Consider the following 25,254-nt stretch of genomic DNA (forward strand, 5'->3'; position numbering starts at 1 on the left):
CCGGCCGCCGCTAGCCCGCTACGGCGCCACGAGCAAAAGGAATCCTCTGCGCCGCCTCTTTCAGGCCCGTGGAGCGCACACGGTGGGTGGACTGGGCCGTTTTCTTTTTTTGAACGCACTGGGCCGTTTTCTTTCTTCTGCTAATTCCTTTTTTCTTCTTCTTCTTCTATATACAAGAAAAGGTCCATATATACCATATTCGTCAGCACCGAGCAAGGTGCCAACAATTTTTTTCGTCCGCGTGATGCAGTGAGTTTGCATGGGAAGATCAGTGAGTTTGCACCCACATTACATACCATATACAAATATTTTTTTTGCTGCTGATGGATGCTATGTTTGCAATTTGATTTGAGACAACGAACGCAAAGGTATGTGTTGGGAAGAGGCAAACCGTGCCAATCTATCTGATCCAAGGCCATTCCAAAGCGCTTAGGAATTACTAACTAATTAACCAACCTGGGTGGCAGGGGATCAAGAGTGATAGACCTAGCTAGTCCACTTGTGCTTTGACTCTCCATTGGTTTCTGCTCTTACTGTTGCCAAACGAGGCCTAAATGAGTTTGTTGCTCGTGAAATTATCTTTGGAAGCTTTCAAAAATTGGATGTAGCTCTAGGAAAATGGAAAAATATGAAAAAATAAAAAAAATATTTCATGTCATTCTTATTGATGTATTAACATATTTTGAAATCTTTTAACAACAAAACACATGAGATGCAATCATCATAAATGCAACAAAAAGTAATTCTAGTTGTATTTGTGTTGGTTACATCATGCAAGACGCATCTCATTTTTTTTGTTGGGAAAAGTTTCCAAAATGTGTTTAGACATCGATTATAGTGTTTAGAGGATTTTCTACATCTTTTTGGATATTTTCTTATTTTACTAGAGCTCAATCCAATTTTTGGAAGCTTCCATAGATAATTTCACGAGCTCCAATATTTTATTTGGATGTCTCTTGTCCTCATATATCTATTAGAATTCCTTGGATGTTGATATTTTCTATGGTTTAGATTCTTATGTAGTATTTACCTGATTTGTTTTTAATCTAATAAAAACAATGTGTGCCTGAAAACCGCTTTTGGATTCTCAACTGAATATTTCTTATTTTTAAGTTGAGATGGGGGGAGGGAGGAGGAGGAGGTTTAGTCATTCGTTTAAGAGGATCAAATGGACTTCACTCAAAAGAAATTATCTAAGGAGGGATGTCGGGACAAGATTTAGGGTGCATTTAGATGCTAGAAACGTTTTGGATTCTCAAGTGAATCTCCAAAACCCCTACCAAATAGTCTATTTAATGAAGCAATTCTCCATGGAACACACAAAAACGTTTCTCTGTTTTGAACTAGGAATAAGAATCACTCAAATACGAGTTTTACAGTGATTTTAGTTCATTTCAAGGAGAATCTGAATCAATAGCCTAATGGTTTCACAGATTCTTGCCAAGTGATTTTATTTCAGCAGAGAAACTTCTCTAGAGAGAATCTAGATCTAGAAATTTTCTAGGAGAATCTGTATCTCTTCAAAGACACCCAATTCGATTCGGACACCTCTTGAAAGTTCAAAACTTGCTAGTTAACTCCAAATGGACTATCTCAGCGTATTCAAATACCAGCGCAATTTCAAAAATTGCCAGTTAAAATTTCTCATCCCTCTCATACTTACCCCAAGCAGCAGTGCCAGTAGATCAGGAAACTAAAACACATTTTTGTATAACACTTATACAGCAACCAGTTACCAGTCCAAGGAAAGACGTGACTGAGTTGAGGTAAAGGCTCACTAGAAGTATTATTGCATACGGAGTAAATTTCAAATGAGTCATTTGATCCCAGTAAGAAAACGGATATATATGTTACTAATGGACAAGCTCAAAGGAAGCTCTAACATTCCGCTTCTGGCCTCTAAAATCAAAATTAGTTGAGCAAAAATATAGCTTACATACAGCTCAAAGGAAGCTCTACTGAAGACATGTAAAGCGTGGTATGAAGCGTAGACTAAAAATGGCATCCATATATATGTTACTAATGGACAAGTTACCGTGGGAGATCCGTGGACAGCAACATCTCACTTTCCATACTAAACCTCCTGCTGATGTTGTTCCCGTCATTACTGCAACTTCTTTGCCCAGATGAAGGAATGTTAACTACGTGCAGTGACGGACCTAGGTTTTTACCTCTGGGTATGCGCAGCAAAAAAATTTCTTATGCAATTCGGTGAAAATTTCCTTTTTATATTTTTTTTACATTGAAAATTTCTACCTATCTCTATGACTGGCGGACCCCAGGGTATGCGGTGGCCCACCTTGCATACCCTGTGGGTCCGTCCCTGACTACGTGTCCCACAATTCTTGGAGTGCTTTCAATGTTGGTCGCCACGCTTTGCAGTACCTCAAGTCTCATCTCGACTTGCTTCGTTGTGGGCCTATCTTCTCCGCTTGAGCTTAAGCACATAGCTGCGACCTCTGCCACGTCTCTGGCTTCTTCCTCTCCTTCCTTGGCAACTCGTGGATCTAGTATCTCAGAGAGCTTGTCTTGCTTCTTTTTTTTCACGATCGGGCCATTCACCCGTATTTCATTAAGAGGTACAACTTTCAAGGAACAATTTAATCGAATCTCGATGGCGAGTAGCCATCAAGGTTGACTAGAACCCGCACTCCTATCTACTAGATACATCGTTAGGGATTACATAGCAGCTAAGTTTTGTGACCAAAGCGGGCAAACCACCGAAAGTGTCTTAAATCCTGCCTGCACCCAATCATCCGCCTCGCGAACCACCTTCAGGTATAGCTCCTGCCCCCCGGATGCCGTCCTTGAGAACGTCATGTTGTTCCTCTCCTTCTAGAGGATCCAAGAGGTGAGCAACACTAGGGAGTCGAAGGCCGGTCGCAACGCAACCTCCAGCTGTAGCCGCTGACGAAGCCACCACGATGCTAGTTCCTCCGTGGTCATCGGAACAAGCGTCATCAGCCCAACAGGTGCCAACAGGGAGAACCAAAGCTGACTAGCAAGAACGCACCCAACGAACAGATGATCACCAGTCTCTGGTTCTTGGTCGCAAAGGATGCAAGCATCATCATCCTGCAGCCCATGTCTTTTGCGTCGTTCCGCGGTCCATAGGCAGTGATGCAGCGCCAACTAGAAGAAGAACTTCACACGCGGCGGTGCTTTGGTCTTCCATAGTTCGTTGGCTCCCAACAACGACGATGAGTCAGCGAAGAAGGCTTGGTACGCGGACGATGCGGAGTACCTTCCATCCGCAGTCCAACGCCAAACAAAACGATCCTCCTGCAATGGATCAAGAATGAAAGTGCAATCAAGCCCTAATTGTGGGTTTTAGTGATAATGACCACGCAATTAGAGAACTAATAAGATTTATCGAGATGACAAGCAGGGAATTTATATTCGAGGATGCTACACGAAACGGAGGAGCCCCCAATTACAAATGTAGATGATTTCGAACTCAAAGGAGATTTAAATTCTTTTATATTTTGAATTTGAGTATAGAAAAGGTCGTACTATAAAGGGGGACACAATGCTTAAGCTAATATGTGCTACCAAGTGCTCAAACAACCACATGCATCCTCAGATTCACAGCCAAGACAGTCTACACTTCACTATTACTCTTGCTGTCTTGTGTGGTGCGGCACTGCCGCACTTGAAGAGAGGCACTGCCACACTTGAGTAGCGGCACAAGGAAGTTAGCACCCACGCTGACTCCCCCGGATGGATCGAGACGTATTAAAAGGTCTCGCCCGACCCTAAGGTCATGGGCTCTGTCTCGCCCGACCTCGAGGTCGCGGGCTCCATCTCGCTCGACCTCGAGGCCACGGGCTCCGTCTCGCTTGACCCCTTGGGTACAGGCTCCGTCTCGCCTGACCCAAAGGACACGGGCTTCGTCTTGCCCAACTTAGAAGCCTCGGGCTCTGTCTCGCCCGACCCCTTGGGTTCGGTGACCGTTGGGGGCTGGGGGTATATATACCTTTCCTCTTCCTCCCCAATGGCTCTCTGTATCTTCTTCCTCACTTCAGCACGTCCAAAACAGAGCAGGTTCTCTTTCTCTCTCCCTCCATTGTTGACCTCAGGCCCCCAAGCAAATCCAATGATTTCCTCATCAATCCTTGAGGGAAAAGGGTCCAAAACTCGATTAGAAAGCAGCTCCATTGATTCCCCCACTCTAAAGAGCACTTGGTTCATGTTTTGGCCAGTGGCTGTGTTTGTTACTCTTGGAGCTTGGCTCCTAGCCGGCTAGAGCGTCGCCCGAGGAGCTTACCAACTTGTGTGGCAGCCCTGGGACGTTTGTAATCATCTCTTGAAGTTAGTAAATTTACCCCTCATCTCAAGAGTTAAGTCTCTTGATTTAAGAACAAGGAAGGGTTGGAAAGCCCTAAGCCTTAGTGGCTAACCTCAACAACATGGAGGTAGGCAAGCCTTGGTGGCGAGCTGAACCACAGGATAACTCATTGTGTCACTTGTGCTTGATTTACATTACTTGCATGACATATTGTGGTTGAGGTGATTACTAGGGTTTCTAGTAGATCTACTTGTGTGTGGTGTTCCTACCACTTCTAGCTCTTGTTCTGTGATTGTCATACTTGGAGTAAGCTAGAAAATTTCTCCAATCTAAGTTTTTGTTCATGGATTTTGAACTGTGATTCGAAGTTTTCTATAGGTGCGGCAGTGTCGTTGTTCTAGCCCGGCAGTGCCACTGGGTGAATTTGATAAAAGTTTAAGTGTTTGTTTTGACAGTCCTATTCACCCCCTCTAGGCCAACTAGAGATCCTACAAGTGGTATCGGAGCAGGTTACCTCATATACGCTTCACCGCGTGAGGTATGGAGCCCGGAGGAGGAACTAGTGGCGTGAAGCGGGTGGATGTCGACACGGATAGCAGCGAGCTGAGCGTGTCGACAGCAAGCAACACCACGCTACCACATCTTGAGGCTACCAATGTCTACGGAGCTCTCAATGAGAATGAGAGAAGAAGGAAAGAAGAAAGAAAGCTAAAAAGAGAAGCAAGAGAGAAGAAGAAGGAGCAGTTAGAGGAGAAGACACAAAGGAAAGAAGAAAGAAGGCTCAAGAGAGAAGCAAGAAGAAAAAGAAGAGAAGCTAGGAAGAAGAAGGAAGAAGAAGAGAAGGCAACAAGTGCATCATCAAGCATATCAAGTAGTTTCGATGATGGAGATGATGATGAGTCATACCAATTGTCGAAGGGGGACAAGAAGGAGAAGAAAGAAAAGGGCAAGACCGACAACAACAAATATGCCACCGTATCCTTTAACTATTCTTCTATTCCTATGACTAACTATGATCGGAGGTCTTTCATCAATGTGCCCACATGCAAGTTACCTCATTTCAATGGGACTAACTTTGCCAAGTGGAAGTACTTAATGAGAGCCTATCTTATAGGTCTTCACCCCGGCAATTGAGAGATTGTTTGCAATGGATTTGAGCCACCGGTTGATCCCAAGAACCCAACACTAGAAGAGATGAGAATCATTCACCTAAATGGTCAAGCCACAAGTGTGTTGCTTAGTGCCTTGGATGGTGATGAGTACAATAGAGTGATTGGAGTTGATCTTGCCAAGCAAATATGGGACACTTTGCACCTAGCACATGAAGGGGTTGACAAAGTGAGAAAGGCAAGAATTGACTTGTCGATGTCAAAGCTCAACCGGTTTGTAATCTTGGATGGAGAGGGGCCACAAGAGATGTTTGATAGGTTGATGATAATGGTGGGCAAGATTAGAGGCTATGGTTGTGATGAGCTAGATGATCATAAAGTTGTCAAGATTATATTGGAGGCTTATTCACCTAGAAATGAGACCGTAGTGACTCTAATTAGAGACAAGAAGAAGTTTGAGTACTTCACACCAAATGATGTACGTGGGAGGATCTTGACCTTTGACATGCAAAGAGAAGAAGCAAATGAGAGGAAGAAACTTGGAGAATTGCAAGCAAACCTAGAGGGCATCAACATCAAATATGTAGCTCTCAAGGCCAACAAATCAAGCAAGCAAGGCTCTACAAGCAAGTCCAAGATCAACCAACAAGCTTCAACTAGCAAGCCCAAAGCAAGCAAACAAGTTCAAGAAATAGTAGAGACCACATCATCTTCAAGTGAAAGTGAAAATGATGATGATCAATATGAGAAAGTTGATGATGTTGCTCTCTTTATGAAGAGGTATCACAAGGGGCTAAAGAAGCAAGGCTACAAGGTAGTGAAGAGAAGCTTCCCAAACAAGAAAAGAGAACATGCTCCAATTGTGGAAGCACCGATCACTTCATTGCCAAGTGTCCATATGAGAACAAGGACAACAAATATAAGAAGGACAAGATAGAGGACAAGGCCGAACATAGGAAGAGCAAGAAAAACATGGGAGATGATCATATTGGGCACGAATGGGACTCAACTAGAGAGAGCACAAGTGAGGAAGATGAGAAGGTTGCAACCATTGCTATTCACAAGTCATCCCCTACACCAAGGCTCTTCAATAACATGTCCGATGATGACTACTACTCCCCTCACACTTGTCTCATGGCAATGGGTGAGAAGGTAAAATCCAAATCGAATGCCAAATCTCCTCCACCTCCTAGTGATATCTCTAGTAGTGATATTAGTGATAGCTCTAGTGATGATGAATCTAATGATGAAGAAATAAACATGATAACTAAAAATTTGGATGGAAAGACCAAATTATTCATCGCTAAGCTAATGGAGAATTTAGAGAGTGTCCAAGCCGAGCTAGAATCTAGAGAAGAGACTCTTATCGAATAAGAGGATCTCTACATTGCTAGCAAAGAAGCTCTTGCATTAGAGAGAAGTGAGGTGGAATCCTTGTGCAAGGCTTTGGCCAAAGAGCAAGAGGACCATGCTATTACAAAGAAAGCAAATAAAGCTCTCAAGAAAAAAATATTATGACTTGGATGAAAAGCACAAAGAACTTGAGATGAAATATGGCATTCTTTGGGATAGCAACTCACATCTCCCTAAGGCAAAGGAAACCTCTACTCCCTCCATTAGTCAAGGTTGTGGAAAATGTTTTAATCTTGATTTGAATGCCTATTCCACTAACCTTGCAAACTTGGAGGCTATGAGAAAGGAGATTGCTAGGCTCAATAAAATCATTGGAAAAGGGTGGATGGGTGAGACCCAATGCAATGACAAGAAGAATGATGAATCCAAAGGGCCACAATTCAAGCAAGGAAGGCATCCCTCAATCAAGCATGGGCTTGGACACACAAAAGGAGCCAAGACAAATGGAAGAAGGATAGTGAATGGCTATGAGTGTGTGTAGTTTGAGAGGAAGGGCAAAATCGGTATAGATCAGCCTGCACAGACCATGGTAGTATAGCGTCCTCGAGCGGCAGTGCCATAGTGAAGAGCGGCAGTGCCACGCCCCACAAAAATGGGAAGGCTACCAATTCTTCTCCTGATCAAACTAAGCCCAAGAAGAAGGTGTACAAGGAGAAACATGCTTTCCAGAAGCCTAAGGAATCAGTGTGGGCCACCAAAAATAAGTATGCCTATCAACCGAAGACTTATGCACCTCGACAAAGCTTGACATCATGTTTTGTTTTGAGGAACAACAATAGTAGGAAAGTGGTTGCAAAATATGTTGGAAAGGAAACCAACATATATAGGAATACTTCTATTTGGGTTCCTAAGATTCTTGTGACTAACATGTGAAAGGACCGTGACGCCTAAGAGGGGGGGGGGGTGAATTAGGCAACTTAAAAATCTTACTCTTAACTATGGCCTCTTTTGCTAACCCTAGCAAAACCTATGCAATAGATAAACTATCTAGATGTGCAACTATGGTTTTGCTAGTGTGTTGCTATCTCTACCGCAAATGTAGTAAAGTAATCAATGTAAATGCGGAAGCTAAAGAGTAAGGTAGAGATATGCAAACTCTCGTCGACGACTCTGGTATTTTTACCGAGGTATCGAGAAGCGCGCAAGCTTCCCCCTAGTCCTTGTTGGAGCCCCTCGCAAGGAATCCCTCGCAAGGGCCAAGCTTCCGGTCGGGTAACTCCGTGGATAGCCCCGGGCCTTCCCCACGCACAAGTGGGTCTCCGATGTGCCTCTCGGCAAGCCTCTCTCGGATGCTCCCCGTCGTCTTCACTATCAAGCTTCCGGCCGAAACGCCACGGGCCTTGTTCCCTCCGGTACACGGTGGCGGCCACACCACAAACGCGGTTGGTGTGATCTTGCAAGACTTCAAGCCCCTCTGATGTACAACACTTGTGCTCGCAAGCACGGGGTGGCAAGAGGTATGCAAACTTCACTAAACACTAGGCAAACACCTAGAGCAAGCGCATAAGCGGTGGTCTAATCAACCTAAGCACTTCGCAAAGCACTTATGCTAATCACCTAATAAAACACTAAGCACTATGCATGTGGAGATCACTAAAATGATGTATCAACACCCTTGGTATGTTTCCTCAGCTCCACACTTCTCAAATGGCCGGTTGGGGGTTGTATTTATAAGCCCCACTGAGAAAGTAGCCGTTGGGGTCGAACTCCCGCAATTCTGCTACTGACCAAACGCTGAATCATCCTGACTGGACGCGTCCGGTCGTCTCGACCGTTGCAGCCGCGAACCACCGATCGGACGCTGCCAGCGTCCGGTCGCCTGCCACCGGACACGTCCGGTCGCAGTTTCGTGCGCCTGGAACCTCTCTGTACTCGATCGGACGCTGATGCCCTACGTCTGGTCGGTTGCCGCCAGCGTTCGGTCCAGCGTCCGGTCGCCTCTGCGAGCTCGTTTCTTCACGATCTTGCGTACGGCTTGGTTCCAATCTTCATGCTTGGACTTGGCTTGATCTTTTGGGTCTTCTCTTGTTCTTCAAAGGTCTTGCTTGAGGTGTTGATCATCGAATCATCACGTCGCCTTCGTCCAAGTTATGTTTTGCACCCTATTGAACTACAACACAAACACTTGCAAATTCATTAGTCCAATTTGGTTGTGTTGGTCATCAAGCACCAAAATCCAAAGTAAATGGGCCAACGGTCCATTTTCCTTACAACATGTAAGGTCCCAAGTCAAATTGGGGACCTAAATCTAGCAACTAAACTTGTTTTGTAGGCATACTCCTCTGGTGGATCAAGTTGGGTGCTTGATAGTGGATGTACAAATCATATGACCGGAGAAAGGAGTATGTTCTCATCATATTCTCCGATGACGCACTCAAATGAAAATATTGTCTTTGGAGACAATTCAAAGGGGATGTGATTGGTCTCGGTAAAGTTACTATAACCCTTGAGCATTCAATTACAAGTGTATTTCATGTTGATTCGTTGAGTTACAATTTGTTGTCCGTTTCTCAATTGTGTGAGATGGGCTATAATTGTCTCTTTTCGGATAAGGGCGTGGAAGTCTTTAGAAGGGAGGATTCCTCTATTGTCTTTATGGGTCAATTAAAGAACACGCTTTACTTAGTTGATTTCAACAAAAGTAAAGCTAAGCTTGAGACTTGTTTAGTGACAAAATCTAGCATGGGTTGGCTTTGGCATCGCCGACTAGTCCATGTAGGGATGAGAAACTTGGCCAAACTTCTAAAAGATGAACACATCCTTGGACTAACAAATGTCCACTTTGAGAAAGATAGGATTTGTAGCGCTTGTCAAGCCGGAAAGCAAGTTGGAGCACCTCACCCACCAAAGAGCATCATGACCACCAAGCAACCATTGGAGCTAATACATATGGATCTCTTTAGACCAGTCGCCTACCTAAGTATCGGGGGTAACAAATATGGTCTTGTTATTGTTGATGACTATTCCCATTTTACTTGGGTATTTTTTTGCATGACAAGTGCCAAATTCAAGAGAAGGTGAAGATATTTGTTAGAGGAGCTCAAAAGGAGTTCGGTCTTCCCATCAAGAAAGTGAGAAGCGACAATGGGACTGAATTCAAGAATACTCTAGTTGAGGAGTTTCTTGATGAAGAGGGCATCAAGCATGAGTTTTCAACTCCTTACACCCCTCAACAAAATGGTGTAGTAGAGAGAAAGAACCGTACACTCATTGGCATGGCAAGGACAATGCTAGATGAGTACAAGACACCGAACATCTTTTGGTGTGACGCCGTCAACACCGCTTGCCATGCCATCAACCGCCTCTACCTACATAAGAAGTTGAAGAAAACTGCATATGAGCTTCTAACCGCTAACAAGCCTAAGGTGTCCTACTTTAGAGTGTTTGGGTGCAAATATTTCATACTTAACAAGAAACCTAAAATCTCTAAGTTTGCACCTAAAGTTGAGGAAGGTTTTCTTCTTAGTTATGGATCAAATGAGCATGCCTACCATGTCTTCAACAAAACCTCCAGGAGAGTTGAGATTGTGGTAGACGTGACATTTGATGAATCTAATGGCTCTTAAGTGGAGCAAGTTGATTCAAGTGTTGTAGGAAAGGAGGATCCACCATGTGAAGCAATCAAGCAATTGATAATTGGTGATACTAGACCACAAGAAGATGAAGCCACTGAAGTGGAGGTTCCTCAAGTTGCTGCTGCACCTATTTTCGCTGACATACCTGATGCTACACTGCAGCAAACACCTGCTGCAACTCCAGAGCATGGCAGTGCCACACCTACATAGGCAGTAGCAACTGATTCGACTCCAGCTCATGGACAAAACCTACAACCCATATTTGAGCAAGATGATGATGAAGATCTAGAAGATGAACAAGAGGCCATTGAGCATCCAAGGCTAAGGAAAACAATACAACGGGATCATCCTGTTGATAACATCCTTAGGAGTCTTCGAAAGGGGATAACAACTCATTCACATTTACCAAACTTTTATCAATATTACTCGTTTGTTTTCTCTTTGGAGCCTCTTAAGGTAGAACAAGCACTTGGAGACCTGGATTAGGTGATGGCCATGTAAGAAGAGCTCAATAACTTCAAAAGAAACCAAGTGTGGACTTTGGTGGAACGACCCAATACCAATGTCATTGGCACCAAGTGGGTCTTTTGCAACAAGCAAGATGAGAATGGAGTGGTGACAAGGAACAAGGCAATGTTGGTTGCTCATGGTTTCACTCAAGTAGAGGGCTTGGACTTTGAAGAAACATATGCACCGGTGGCAAGACTTGAAGCAATTCGAATGCTTCTAGCCTATGCCGCTCATCACAACTTCAAGCTATATCAAATGGATGTGAAGAGTGCATTTCTCAACGGCCCTATTCAAGAACTTGTCTATGTTGAGCAACCATCGGGCTTTGAAGATCACAAGTTTCCCAACCATGTCTACAAACTCCAAAAGGTGCTCTATGGGCTTAAGCAAGCACCAAGAGCATAGTATGAATGCCTTAAGGAATTCTTGCTTAAACAAGGCTTTGAAATAGGCAAAGCTAATCCTACCCTTTTCACTCACAAAGTTGGCAAAGATATATTTGTGTGCCAAATATATGTCGATGACATAATATTTGGTAGTACTAATCATTCTTTTTGTGAGTAATTTAGTAGGATCATGACCAAGAGATTTGAGATGTCCATGATGGGTGAATTGAAGTTCTTCCTTGGATTTCAAATCAAGCAAGTGAAGGATGGAACTTTCATTAGCCAAACAAAGTACACCCATGATATGCTCAAAAAGTTTGACATGGTGAATACCAAGCCTATCAAAACTCCCATGCCAACTAATGGACATCTAGATCTCAATGATGAAGGGAAAGCCATGGATACTAAGGTATATCGCTCCATGATCGGCTCCCTACTTTATTTGTGCACATCTAGGCCCAATATTATGCTTAGTGTGTGCATGTGTACTAGATTTCAAGCTAACCCGAAAGAGTATCACTTAGTGGCCGTTAAGAGAATCTTGAGATATTTAGTACACACTCCTAACCTTGGCTTATGGTATCCTAAGGGCTCTAGGTTTGATCTACTTGGGTATTCGGATTCTGATTACGCCAGTTGCAAAGTAGATTGAAAAAGCACTTCGGGGATATGTTAATTCCTTGGATGGTACCTAGTGTCTTGGAGTTCTAAAAAGTAAAATTATGTAGCCCTTTCCACCGCCAAGGCCAAGTATGTTGCAGCCGGTGCATGTTGTGCTCAACTACTTTGGATGAGGCAAACCCTTCAAGATTTTGGATGTTGCTTCACTAAAATCCCACTCTTGTGTGACAACGAAAGTGCCATAAAGTTAGCCAACAATCCCGTAAGCCACTCAAGAACTAAGCATATAGACATCCGACATCATTTTTGAGAGACCACGAAGCCAAAGGAGATATCAAAATTTGCTATGTGAGCACCGAAATGCAACTAGCCAATATCTTCACTAAACCTCTTGATGAATCAAGGTTTTATGCTTTGCGTAGTGAGCTAAATATACTTGATTCTCGTAACGTGGTTTGAACTATAGCACACCTTGATTGATGAACTATCATGGATAGGAGAAATGAATTGCATAAGTATAAATATTGTGCTTACAATGTTTTATCATAAGAAACAAGTGCATTATGATCATTGTTTGTATTGATTATTTGTTGCTGATCATAGTGTACTTGAGATATGTGTCCATATCCTATATATATATAGAGGTATTTAGTTAGTAGCTAAATTTGTTGTACTAGGGAGTATGGTTGTGCCGTGCCTGCACTGCGGCAGCGCCGCACGAGGCGAGCGGCAGTGCCTCACTTTGAATTTTAACTGAAATTCGGCCCATATCAGCTGTTATCGTGGGGGCCCATCTTTTCTACCTATTTTACCTAGCCCCAGGTAACCCTCTCCTCTCTTATCTCCCTGCCACCGCCTCTTTTCTCCTCCACGCACGCACAGCCGCCACTGGCGCTCTATCTAGCCATGCTGCCACCTTCGGCATTGCCGCGGCCTGCTGCTGTTCTTCTACATCATCATCAGCAGCAGCCCTAGCTTATGAACGGAGCCAATTCATCTCTTTCCTCCTCAATTCACATGAACCAAGATGGCCTCCGGAGGTGATGATGACCGGAGGGGGAAGAGGAAGATGATAGAGCATTGGGACAAGCAAATGCCTCGTCGTGGTCATGGTAGGACCATAGGGGGCAGCAGCAGTGTAGCAAGCAGAGATGTTGCCAGAGATAGAGGGAGGAGAGATCAGATGATCTAGGAGGAGGAGAATCTGGAGAGGGCTGGCCACACCATTCCTCCAGGTGCTTGCCCAATTACTCCACCCCATCTTGAGGAGTTTGACAGGAGCTACATCAGAGAGTATTCTGAGGATGTAGTCATGAGGCGTCTAATTGACACACGTGCTCATCCCGTGCTCAACTATGCGAGAAAGCTAAAGATGGTGGAGGAAGCATGTGAGAACAATCCCTATGAGCAGTCAAAGGATTTGGAGATAGACTACAGGTTTTGGAATGAGTTTCATTCCAACTTCTATGCATCTGTGAACTTCAACTCCAAAAAATCCAAAGTTGCCAAGATACAGTATGTTGATTGGGAGGAGATGAAGGCAAAGAATGAGCCAAAATTCAATAAGGTGATCAAGGCTTGTGAGTTGTTTGACCTCACTAATATTATGAGCTTCAGATATAATTGGAATGAGGAAGTGCGAGCCCAGTTTCATGCCACTTTCTTTTATAGCATCTACACTGATGAGGTTCACTAGATGACTGAGGGACGGCATTATAGAGTTGATTTTGTGACTTTCAGCTGGATCCTTGGTTTTGGAGAGGAGGAGCGGGGCTTCACTTATATTCATGATGAGGCTAGAGCTGAGATCCATGATATTGCCTATATGTGGATTGACAGGAGAAGTGCAAATGGGAAAGTCAGTGGCCTAAAGAGCTATTATTACATTCTGAATAATTTGATCAGTCATACTATCAATCCTAAGGATGGAGCAGCTTCTGATCTTAATGGATATGTGAGGAATGTGCTTGCTAGATTTGCTCCTGGAGGTGACAGGTTTAATGTCCCTCGCTTCATGTGGCATGAGCTGAGGAATGCCATGGAGGATGGGAGAAAGGGGATACCCTATGCCCCCTATCTCATGTTTATGATTGAGAGGGTCACTTGCTATAGATTTGAGAAAGATGGTCTTCACAGCGTCTACAAGATTGAGATGACCCGAGGAGCAGGTGCTAGCAGGGTAGTGAGACACTCTCCATCAGTTGAGGACGTGCCTGAGTCATCCTGCTATAGGCCTCGCAAGGAAAAGAAGATGGATAAAATTGGGAAGTGGATCAGGGCCATCTTCACCAATGCTCTTATGTAGCGAGGACCGCATATTAGGACCGGTTGGAGAACCGTGAAGCCAACCGGGAGGCTAGAGAGCGTGCAGGGCTGCCACCTCTTTCTCCAGTTTTGTCACCGCCGAGTTTTGATGACCTCCCTAGCCTTTTTGAGATAGATTCAGAGGATGAGGAGGAGGAGGAGCAGCAGCAGCCAGAGCTTGACCCACACACCAGTTTGAGATCCACCTTGCAGTCCATGAGGAGGAGCACCAGGCGTGAGCACCACATTTTGACCACTCATCGCCAAGGGAGGGTGGTGGTGTCTTCTTCTTCCTCCTCCTCTGACGATGATGATGATGGTGGAGAGGAGGACGTCGCAGGTTCTAGTGGAGCTGCTGGTGGCGATGATGTTGATTGGGACATGATCCAAAAGGATGAGGAGTGAGTGTTGGTCTTTCTTCTTTTCTTCTCTTTTTGGTGCTTTATGCCAAAGGGGGAGAAAATTAGAGGGGTCAACAACTTTTTCGACGCCATGGAGAGGAGGTTGCTGTAGCTAGAGTCATGTTCATATCCGTTTAGAATAGTCTTTATTAGGTGAGAGTTTGAGAGTCCATTAGAAACTCTATTTATGTAATAATGCTACTTAAGTACTTTATATATGTGTGGGATATGGACATATATTAATCTATGCCGTCGCTTATGATACAATTGTGCTAGAATGTATATATTTATATGTATCACATGATGTGTGGTGTCTGTTCTGATCTGTGCTATTACAGCAAGTGCGGCAGTGCCGCACCTAGCTGCAACAGTAAACCATGTTGTACATAAACTGTCAATTGCATCACATTTTACATACCTGACACAGTATGCAGCACTCCACAGGAGCATGGATGTAGGAGGAGCCCCATCACTTTCACTAAAATATGAATCTTGGCTTCTTATGCCAATTTAAGAATTTAATTCTCTATTCATATACTTAGGGGAGGCTCTACACTCATGGCTCGAAAATCTCAGTATTTATTTCATATTTTTGTAAGCTCTAATTGGGTTGTCATCAATCACTAAAAGAGGGAGATTGAAAGTGCAATCAAGCCCTAATTATGGGTTTTAGTGATAATGACCATGCAATTAGAGAACTAATGAGATTTATCGAGATGACAAGCAGGGAATTTATATTCGAGGATGCTACACGAAACGGAGGAGCCCTCAATTACAAATGTAGATGGCTTCAAACTCAAAGGAGGTTTAAATTCTTTTATATTTTGAATTTGAGTATAGAAAAAGCCATGCTATAAAGGGGACACAATGCTTAAGCTAATATGTGCTACCAAGTACTCAAACAACCACATGTATCCTCAGATTCACAGCCAAGACAGTCTACACTTCACTATTACTCTTGCTATCTTGTGTGGTGTGGTACTGCCGCAATTGAAGAGAGGCACTGCCGCACTTGAGTCATGGCACAAGGAAGTTAGCGCCCACGCTGATTTCACCGGATGGCTCAAGATGTATTAAAAGGTCTCACCTGACCCCAAGGCCATGGGCTCCTTTTTCGCCCGACCTCGAAGCCGCGGGCTCCGTCTTGCCTGACCTCGAGGCCACGGGCTCCGTCTCGCCCAACCTCGAGGCCGTGGGCTTCGTCTCGCCTGACCCCTTGGGTGCGGGCTCCGTCTCACCCGACCCTAAGGACGCGGGCTCTGTCTCGCCTGACTTCGAGGCCGTGGGCTCTGTCTCGCCCGGCCCCTTGGGTACGGTGACCGTTGGGGGCTGGGGGGTATATATACCTTTCTCCTTCCTCCCCAACATCTCTATGTCTCTTCTTCCTTACTTCAACACGTCCAAAACAGAGTAGGAGCTCTCTCTCTCTCCCTCCATTGTTGACCTCAAGCCCCCTAGCAAATTCATTGATTCCCTATCAATCCTTGAGGGAAAAGGGTCCAAAACTCAATTAGAGAGCAGCTTCATTGATTCTCCAACTCTAAAGAGCACTTGGTTCACGTTTTGGCCGGTGGCTGTGTTTGTTACTCTTGGAGCGTGGCTCCTAGTCGGCTACCCGTGGAGCTTGCCAACTTGTGTGGCAGCCCCGGGAGGTTTGTAACCATCTCTTGAAGTTAGTAAATTCACCCCTCATCTCAAGAGTTAAATCTCTTGATTTGAGAACGAGGAAGGGTTGGAAAGCCCTAAACCTTAGTGGCTAACCTCAACAACATGGAGGTAGGTAAGCCTTGGTGGCGAGCCAAATCACGGGATAAATGATTATGTCACTTGTGCTTGATTTACATTACTTGCATGACATATTGTGGTTGAGGTTATTATTAGGGTTTTTAGTTGATCTACTTGTGTATGGTGTTCCTAACACTTCTAGCTCTTGTTCTGTGATTGTCATACCTGCAGTAAGCTAGAAAATTTCTCCGATCTAAGTTTTCGTTTAGGGATTTTGAATTGTGATTCGAAGTTGTCTGCAGGTGCGGCAGTGCCGTTGTTCTGGCCCGGCAATGCCGCAGTCGGCAGTGCCGCTTTCTAGAACGGCAGTGCCACTGGGTAAATTTGTTAAAAGTTTGAGTGTTTATTTTGACAGACCTATTCACCCTCTCTAGGTCAACCAGAGATCATACAGAGAACGACGTCGCGAAGAATGCCCCACACCCGTAGGTTTTTTTTTGAACACTTCAACGGGGGGATTGGTCCCCACCTGATTTATTGAGTAAAGCTCAAGTTACACGATTACATGGACTTTGTATAGGGGGTTTAGGATTTCAGAGCATCTAGACAGATTCTATAAGACATATTACATAGGGACCGAGTTGATTGCCATTTGGAGAACCGTGCTCCAATCCTCAGCAACTCGCTTGCTTCTCTTTGGTATACGAGCTTTCCAGTTTGCTGATTCAGATTTGTATTGTAGAAAAATGGTATTGACAGAGTGCCTGGGTGGTTGGGGCGCCGACAATGTCCTGCGCCCAACGGTTCTGGAAGATGCCATCTCTAAGCGATCTTTTCTTACCCGCTCTCGAAATGGCCGCGTACAGGTTAGGGGCATAGTGACACAGGGCTCCCACAGAAGCCCAACTGTCAGTCCAAAGCCTGGCACTTGCCCCGTCGCCGATGTTCACCGTCATGCTGACTGCCGCTATCTCAGCAATGGACTTCTCCGACCTGAACAGCAACCTGGCCCAGCAAGAATCATGAGCAGTCCTGCCGAGCCACTCCCACCTTAGTCTTAGCGCGAAGCCAAAGAAGCGCAAATCCCGCACGCTGAGTCCTCCTAGATGTGTTGGCCTACAAACCACCGGCCATGCCAATTTGCATTTCCCACCGACCGAGTTGTAGCGGTGCCCGACCAAAGGAACGCGCGGCGGCGCTTGTCTATCTGGTCCAGGGCCTAATTGGACAAGCAACATGCAATACTCATGTGGATCGGGATAGCCGATAGGGTCACCTTCGTGAGCATGACACGTCCAGCGTGTGTCAGCATACCTGCCTTCCATGTCGGGATCTTAGATGCGACCGAGTCGACGAGCGACTGCTCATCAGCACGCTTCAAACGACTGAGCGATAGTGGTACGCCGAGGTACCTGCATGGGAATGGTGCAACCACACATGGGAAGGCCTGCTGGATAGCCGCCATCACTTCGTCAGAACACCTAATTGGCGTAGCGACACACTTGTTGACGTTGGTGACTAGGCCTGATGCCCCGGCAAAGAGCTGGAGGATCTGGATCACGCTCTGCAGATCATTGTCATTCGGGGCAACCAACAGCACTAGATCATCAGCGTACAGGGACGCACGATGAGCAATAGCATGTCCAGGCAGTGGTGACAGCGCCGGCGATCGGCCTCTCTGATGAGTGAATTCAGTGCCTCCATGACGATCACGAACAACATCGGAGAAATGGGTCACCTTGTCTGAGCCCCCTCGCATGACTGATCCTTCTTCCAGCTGTGCTGTTGACGAGCACACGAGCACCTTGGTACTTGCAGTGGACAGTAGGATGCAGATCCAGTTGATCCATCGCCGCGGGAAGCCGATATGCTGCATCACCTCGATCAGGAACGGCCACGCAACGGAGTCAAAAGCCTTGGCGATATCAATTTTCAGCAGTACAGCCGGGAACTTCCTGCAGTGCAGCCAACGGCACGCCAATTGCACGGCTCTGAAATTGTCATGGATGGACCGATCTCTGATGAAGGCACTTTGGTTTGGCGCGACGATGTCCTTTAGCCTTGGTGCCAGCCGCCTAGCCAGGCACTTAGTGAACAGCTTGCTGAAGCTGTGCATCAAACTGATTGGCCTGTAGTCCTTGAGGCGTGTGGGGGCGTTGTTCTTCCGTAGCAGGACCATGAGCGCGTCGTTGAGGAGGTAGAAACTCCTGGCGTCGAGCGACCAAAGTGCGTTGAACGCATTGAGCACGTCATGCTTGATGATCGGCCAGGCCGCCTTGTAGAACATCCCGGGGAAGCCATCAGGCCCCAATGCACGATCGGACGGCAACTCTTTGGTGGTAGCCCATATTTCCTCCTCAGAGAAACAGGCATCGATACCTGTGAGGTCGAGTTGTGGTAGTAGATCATCCAGGTGCAAAGAGTGCTCCCGTTGGAACGGGACGCCTAGGATGCCGTTGTAGTAGCTGAAGATGAGGTCGTGCTTTGCCTCTTCAGCAGAGAACTAGGTACCCTCATGTTGGACCGCGCCAATTTAGTTTTTACGACTTCGATGGCAAGCTTGAAGGTGGAGAATTTTTGTATTGGCATCTCCTTCAACAAGGAATCTAATCCGGGAGCGGTGCCGCGCGATCGTGCGGGTGAGAGAGGCGAGGCCAAGACAGCGACATTTGAGTTCGGCCCGGAACGCGCGCTCTTCATCAGTAAGCAACCTGGACTCCTGGGCCTTGTCCAGCTGTGCGATCAGCTCTCTCGCCATGAAGAGCTGCTGGCAAGCACTCCCGACGTTGCGCATACTCCAGCTCTTTAAAGCTTTCGCTGTGCGTCTCAGCTTGATGTCGATTAAGCGGCAAGCGTCGACATTCATGGGGGGTGTAATCCCAGGCTTGCTGGACCGCTTCCTCGAACCCGTCGAGCCGTACCCAGAACGGTTCGAAACGGAATCGCGGCGTGGCCCATGTCTCCGTTCGAAGCTCGAGGAGTAACGGTGCATGGTCTGAGCTATCCGAAGACAACGTCCGTAGCCGATGGTCCGGGAACGCCTCCAGCCACATCACGGTAGCGAAGGCACGGTCGATCTGCTTCAAGGTTGGTCGGCGTCGCTCGTTGCTCCAGGTGTAGAGCCTACCATGGAGATAGAGCTTATCAACGGCCATGGCGTCCAAAGTCCGACGGAAGCAACGCATTGCCGAAAGGTTCAGACGGCTGTTATTTTTGTCTTGCGCCTGATAAATCATATTGAAGTCTCCACAGAGCAGCAGCTCTCCAGGGCAGCTCCACAGGCTTAGGCGGCGCTAACGGACCCCAAGGCCCGCTGGTTCCTACCCGGGAACAGAACCTGCATGGCTTCCCTCGTGGACTCGGACAACGGCGTGGTGAAGGCGGTCTGGAACTCATCAAACGATGCTTCATCGGGGAGCTCCGTGTTGACCTGAACGCCGAGACGCTTCATCATCACCTTGCGTGCTTGCGCTTCCGGCCTTGGTTCCTGTGCTTACTCTTCGCCGCAAGCCTTGCGCTCCTCTTGGGGATCAGCTCTTCATCGCTGGGTTCCCGTGCCGCCGCCTTGTTGGACCGAGTCTGCCGCAGGCGCGGTGGCGACAGGATCACCGTAGGCTCCAGGTTCTTCTTGAAGCTGGAGATGAAGTCAGCAACCGGCATGGAGGCCAGCACAGCATCCCTAGTGTGGACATCATCGTGCAACCCCATGTAGACGCTGGCCGGAGCGTCCGCAAGCAGAACCACCCGCGGCACCGTAGCAGCCTCGTGGAGCAAAGAAGGGGTCATGGCAGCAGTATTGTCCGGCACAAAGTCGTTGTCGTCCGTGGAACAGTTCCTACAGTGCGTTAGCTGGGCCGGCCCAGGCATGGGCGGACCTGGTGTTGTGCCCGGGTATTCCCGGGCATACCCAACATTTTTGCCGCAAAAAACTAGTATATATATAGGTGTAGGGACCGTGACGCCTAAGAGGGGGAGGAGTGAATTAGGCAACTTAAAAATCTAACTCTAAACTATGGCCTCTTGTTCTAACCCTAGCAAAACCTATGCAATAGATAAGTTATCTTGATGTGCAACTATGGTTTTGCTAGTGTGTTGCTATCTCTACCGTAAACGTAGTAAAGTAATCAATGTAAATGCGGAAGCTAAAGAGCAAGGTAGAGATATGCAAACTCCTGTCGACGACTCCGGTATTTTTACCGAGGTATCGAGAAGCGCGCAAGCTTCCCCCTAGTCCTCGTTGGAGCCCCTCGCAAGGAATCCCTCGCAAGGGCCAAGCTTCCGGTCGGGTGACTCCGTGGATAGCCTCAGGCCTTCCCCACCGCAAGTGGGTCTCCGATGTGCCTCACGGCAAGCCTCTCCCGGATGCTCCCCGCCGTCTTCACTATCAAGCTTCCGGCCGAAACGCCGCGGGCCTTGTTCCCTCCGGTACACGGTGGCGGCCACACCACAACCGCGGTTGGTGTGATCTCGCAAGACTTCAAGCCCCTCCAATGTACAACACTTGTGCTCGCAAGCACATGGTGGCAAGAGATATGGAAACCTCACTAAACACTAGGCAAACACCTAGAGCAAGCACATAAGCGGTGGTCTAATCAACCTAAGCACTTCGCAAAGCACTTATGCTAATCACCTAATAAAACACTAAGCACTATGCATGTGGAGATCACTAAAATGGTGTATCAACACCCTTGGTATGTTTCCTCAGCTCCACACATCTCAAATGGCCGGTTGGGGGTTGTATTTATAAGCCCCACTGAGAAAGTAGCCGTTGGGGTCGAACTCCCGCAATTCTGCTACTGACCGGACGCTGAATCGTCCTGACCGGACGCGTCTGGTCGTCCCGACCGTTGCAGCCGCGAACCACCGATCGGACGCTGCCAGCGTCTGGTCGCCTGCCACCGGACGCGTCTGGTCGCAGTTTCGCACGCCTAGAACCTCTCTGTACTCGATCGGACGCTGATGCCCTGCGTCCGGTCGGTTGCCGCCAGCGTCCGGTCTAGCGTCCGGTCGCCTCTGCGAGCTCGTTTCTTTGCGATCTTGCGTACGGCTTGGTTCCAATCTTCATGCTTGGACTTGGCTTGATCTTTTGGGTCTTCTCTTGTGCTTCAAAGGTCTTGCTTGAGGTGTTGATCATCGAATCATCACGTCGTCTTCGTCCAAGTTATGTTTTGCACCCTATTGAACTACAACACAAACACTTGCAAATTCATTAGTCCAATTAGGTTGTGTTGGTCATCAACCACCAAAATCCAAAGTAAATGGGCCAAGGGTCCATTTTCCTTACAATCTCCCCCTTTTTGGTGATTGATGCCGACACGACCAAAGCAAGCAAATAATAAGAATTTGGAAGTTAAAAACTACCTACTTGCTAGGATGCAATGCAAAGGGCAAGGTTATATGATACTAATTGATAGATACCAATTGAAACTTTACTTAAAAGCTTGTCTTGCCCTTGCAAATGTCCCCATGTGATATTATGGATTAAAGCCTAGCTTTCTAAAAAAAATCTCCCATTACTTAGACTGACCCATAATTTTACTTCCCTCCCTTTCTCGGACCATTACTCCTTATAACTAAATGCTTGTCTTTGGTCCTTTAAATTCTCCCCCTTTGGCATCAAACACCGAAAAGGAAGACATTAGTAGCACAAGGGAGGGTCAAATTTCGTTATCCTTTGTATATAGAGTGAAATGGATCACAAAATTTGACTCTCACATTATATAGAATAAGCTCCCCCTAAATATATGCATACATATGGTAGAAAGCAAATCATATGCATAATTAGCAATTTATTTTACAAGAGAGTTTAATCTATATAAAGCATGGAGAAAGCATATAAATATGAAATGAAATCAACATGATGAAGCTAAATGAAGAATGATGCTTAACTCCGGGGACTTCAATTTTCTTACAATGAGACTACTACATATGTGATAGGTTTAAAAAATAATTGATATCATTTGAACAAGTGTTAGTCTCAAGGCATCCAACTTGTAGATTAAGCTCCCCCTAAATTTGTGCACACAAGTGTTGAATACTTGTGACATTTGTGCACATTGATTTAAGTATCAAAATACCACTTGAAAGATGATATTTGGGAGAGATTATCTACAATTTGAACTTTGGCACATATTAGATAAATAATTGTAAAACATGCTATGTGCCGTGCTTCTAAGCAATTTTAAACCATGTAGGTTTGCTCCAAGGGTTGATAATGAAACCGAGCAAGCCTACCATATAATATACCTATTGAATGCATGACAAAATATTTAAGCATGTAAATGCAAACATTAGGCATGAGAGATAACTAGATGCTTTAAGAGTATATCAATTGAAAAACAATACCTATTTGAAATGAATACTAATTGAAATTAATAACATCTAGTTACCTAACATGGGAAGGGGAATTTGGGTCCATAGTATCCACTAACCCACTTGGCAATAACTTTGTCCATCATGATGCACCCCATGAAATGCACCCATACTTTGCCAAGTCTCCAAATTCCCCGTTGTCCGACGGACTTCTCACTTCCCTTTCGGGATCCAAACCTTCTTGGTGCTCTTCATGTTTGAAATGATTTTCTTTGGCACCCAAAAGCGTTTGACCCCATTGTTAGCTTGCTTGTTCACCTTGATGGCCACCACCTTGTCATTTTTCTTCTTCTTCAAGAGATAAGGTGTGGAGGCCTTCTTGTCCACCTTGTTGGTGTAGGTGTTGGAGAGCTTGCTTGTTTGCTTTTTCTCCTTCTTCTTTGCTCCTCCCCCATTCTTCACCTTGCACTCATAGGACTTGTGACCTTCCTTGTGGCACACGTAACAAACCACAGTTTGTCCTTCATCAAGCTTCTTCACTCCCTTGACGGTGTTATCTTGATGAAGTTGGGTTTGCTTCGCCTTGCCTTTCACTTGAGTCAAGTCCTTGGTGAGGCGAGCTACTTTTTGCTTGAGTTGCTCATTCTCTTTTGCAACCTCTTGTGTGCATGTATCTACAATCACTTTCTCAACACAAGCTTGGTTGCACAAAGGTGAGTCTAAACATAAATCATTGCAAGAGGTAGTTGCATCCTTTTTAATTATGTCATTTCTTTTAGATGCCTTTGTGGGGGTATTTTTAATGGCCTCAAGATTAGCAACTTTATTTGTTAGCTCATCACAATGTTTGCACATGATTTCCATTTTAGCAAGCAAACTTTGATAATCATTTTGTGAGCTAGCTAACTTTTCTTTTAATTTTTCATTTTTCCTTTCAAGTTGCTTATCATTAATTGTGCATACACTTGTTGTTGCACTAGCCTCAAGTTGCTCAATTTTAGTAGATAGTTCAACATTGAGATTTGCAAAGTTTTCATATTGTTCAAGCAAATTTTTGTATGCTTCTTGTGAACTACCTAGCTCTTCTTTTAAATTTTTGAGCTTCTTTTGTTGACTAGTGCAAACTTTAGCATATTTAAGATTTTGTTGCACAATTGTATTATAAGAAGGCAAATCATCATCACTCTCGCTCTCACTAGAGGATGTGCTTTCATTACCTCGTGCCATAAGGCACACACGAGAAGAGCTTGATGATGAGTGCTTGCGCCCTCGCCTCTTGTGATGATCTTCTTCACTTGAGGAATCATCCCATGACCTTATTGATGTGAGGGCTTTGTTCTTGCACGCCTTCTTCTTTGCCTTGGGTGTGGGCTTGTTTGGACAAACTTCCACAAAGTGCCCCAACTCGCCGCATCCATAGCATCCTTTCTTTCTTTGCTCGTTTCTTTGATTAGTGAAAATGAGGTCTTGAATTTGGATGGGCACACCCTTGACATTGAGCCTTACGATCATCTTCTCCACCTTTTTGATAAGTTTGATTGATTCTTCATCAAGGTCGGAGGTGGAGGAGGAAGATTGATCATCATTACTTGATTCTTGTTCGTCATCATCATCCTCAACTGCTTCTTCTTCACTTGAGGAGCTTGAGCTTGAGCTTGACTCAACTTTCTTGCCCTTCATCTTTTTCTTCTCGCTACAAGCGAGAGCTTTGCCTTTGCTTGATGAAGATGCTTCTCCTTGACCCATCTTACATGACATTTCAAATGCCACTAGCTTCCCAATGACAATCCCCGGGGTCATGGTGCTCAAGTTCTCCATGTTGTGAAGGATGGTGATGATGCTTGCATATTTCTTTTGTGGTAGAATGGTGATGATCTTCCTCATGATGTCCGCATCATCTAGCTTTAATAATCCTATTGAATGGAGCTCATTGATGATTAGATTCAATCGAGAATACATATCACGAACAAGCTCATCATCATTCATAGCAAAGGAATCATAATTTTGCTTGGCTAGACAATGTTTTTGCTCACGGACATTACTTGTGCCGTCATGGAGCTCTTGGAGTTTTAACCAAATTTCATGTGCCATATTTAAGGTGAACACTTGGTTAAACACATCCATGCTAAAAGATTCAGACAAGCAATTCTTAGCTCTAGCATTAAAGTGCATTTCTTTTTCGTCACTCTTTGTAGGTTTTTCGGGATTCTTGATGGGTTTCATCCCGTCATGAGTGACTCTCCATACACCTAAATCAACTGCCTCAAGATGGCAAGCCATTCTAGCTTTATAGTATGGGAAATTAGTGCCGTCAAATTGTGGAGGCCTAGTGGTATCCATCCCAACCACTCTACAATAGCATCGGCTCAACGGCGGTTAAGCCAAAGGTCCAAATATGAGCCAACCGGCTCTGATACCAATTGTAGGGACCGTGACGCCTAAGAGGGGGGGGGGGTGAATTAGGCAACTTAAAAATCTAACTCTAAACTATGGCCTCTTGTTCTAACCCTAGCAAAACCTATGCAATAGATAAGCTATCTTGATGTGCAACTATGGTTTTGCTAGTGTGTTGCTATCTCTACCGCAAACGTAGTAAAGTAATCAATGTAA

The 25,254-nt window shown here is 45.5% G+C and overlaps 1 pseudogene; it reads right to left on the reverse strand.

Moving 5' to 3' along the window:
* Positions 1 to 2,031: 2,031 nt before the first annotated feature.
* Positions 2,032 to 25,254, reverse strand: part of LOC136513560 (wall-associated receptor kinase-like 6) — a 70,242-nt pseudogene continuing 47,019 nt past the window's right edge.

The sequence above is a fragment of the Miscanthus floridulus genome, chromosome 16, assembly GCF_019320115.1.
Source record: "Miscanthus floridulus cultivar M001 chromosome 16, ASM1932011v1, whole genome shotgun sequence".
Lineage (NCBI taxonomy): Eukaryota > Viridiplantae > Streptophyta > Magnoliopsida > Poales > Poaceae > Miscanthus > Miscanthus floridulus.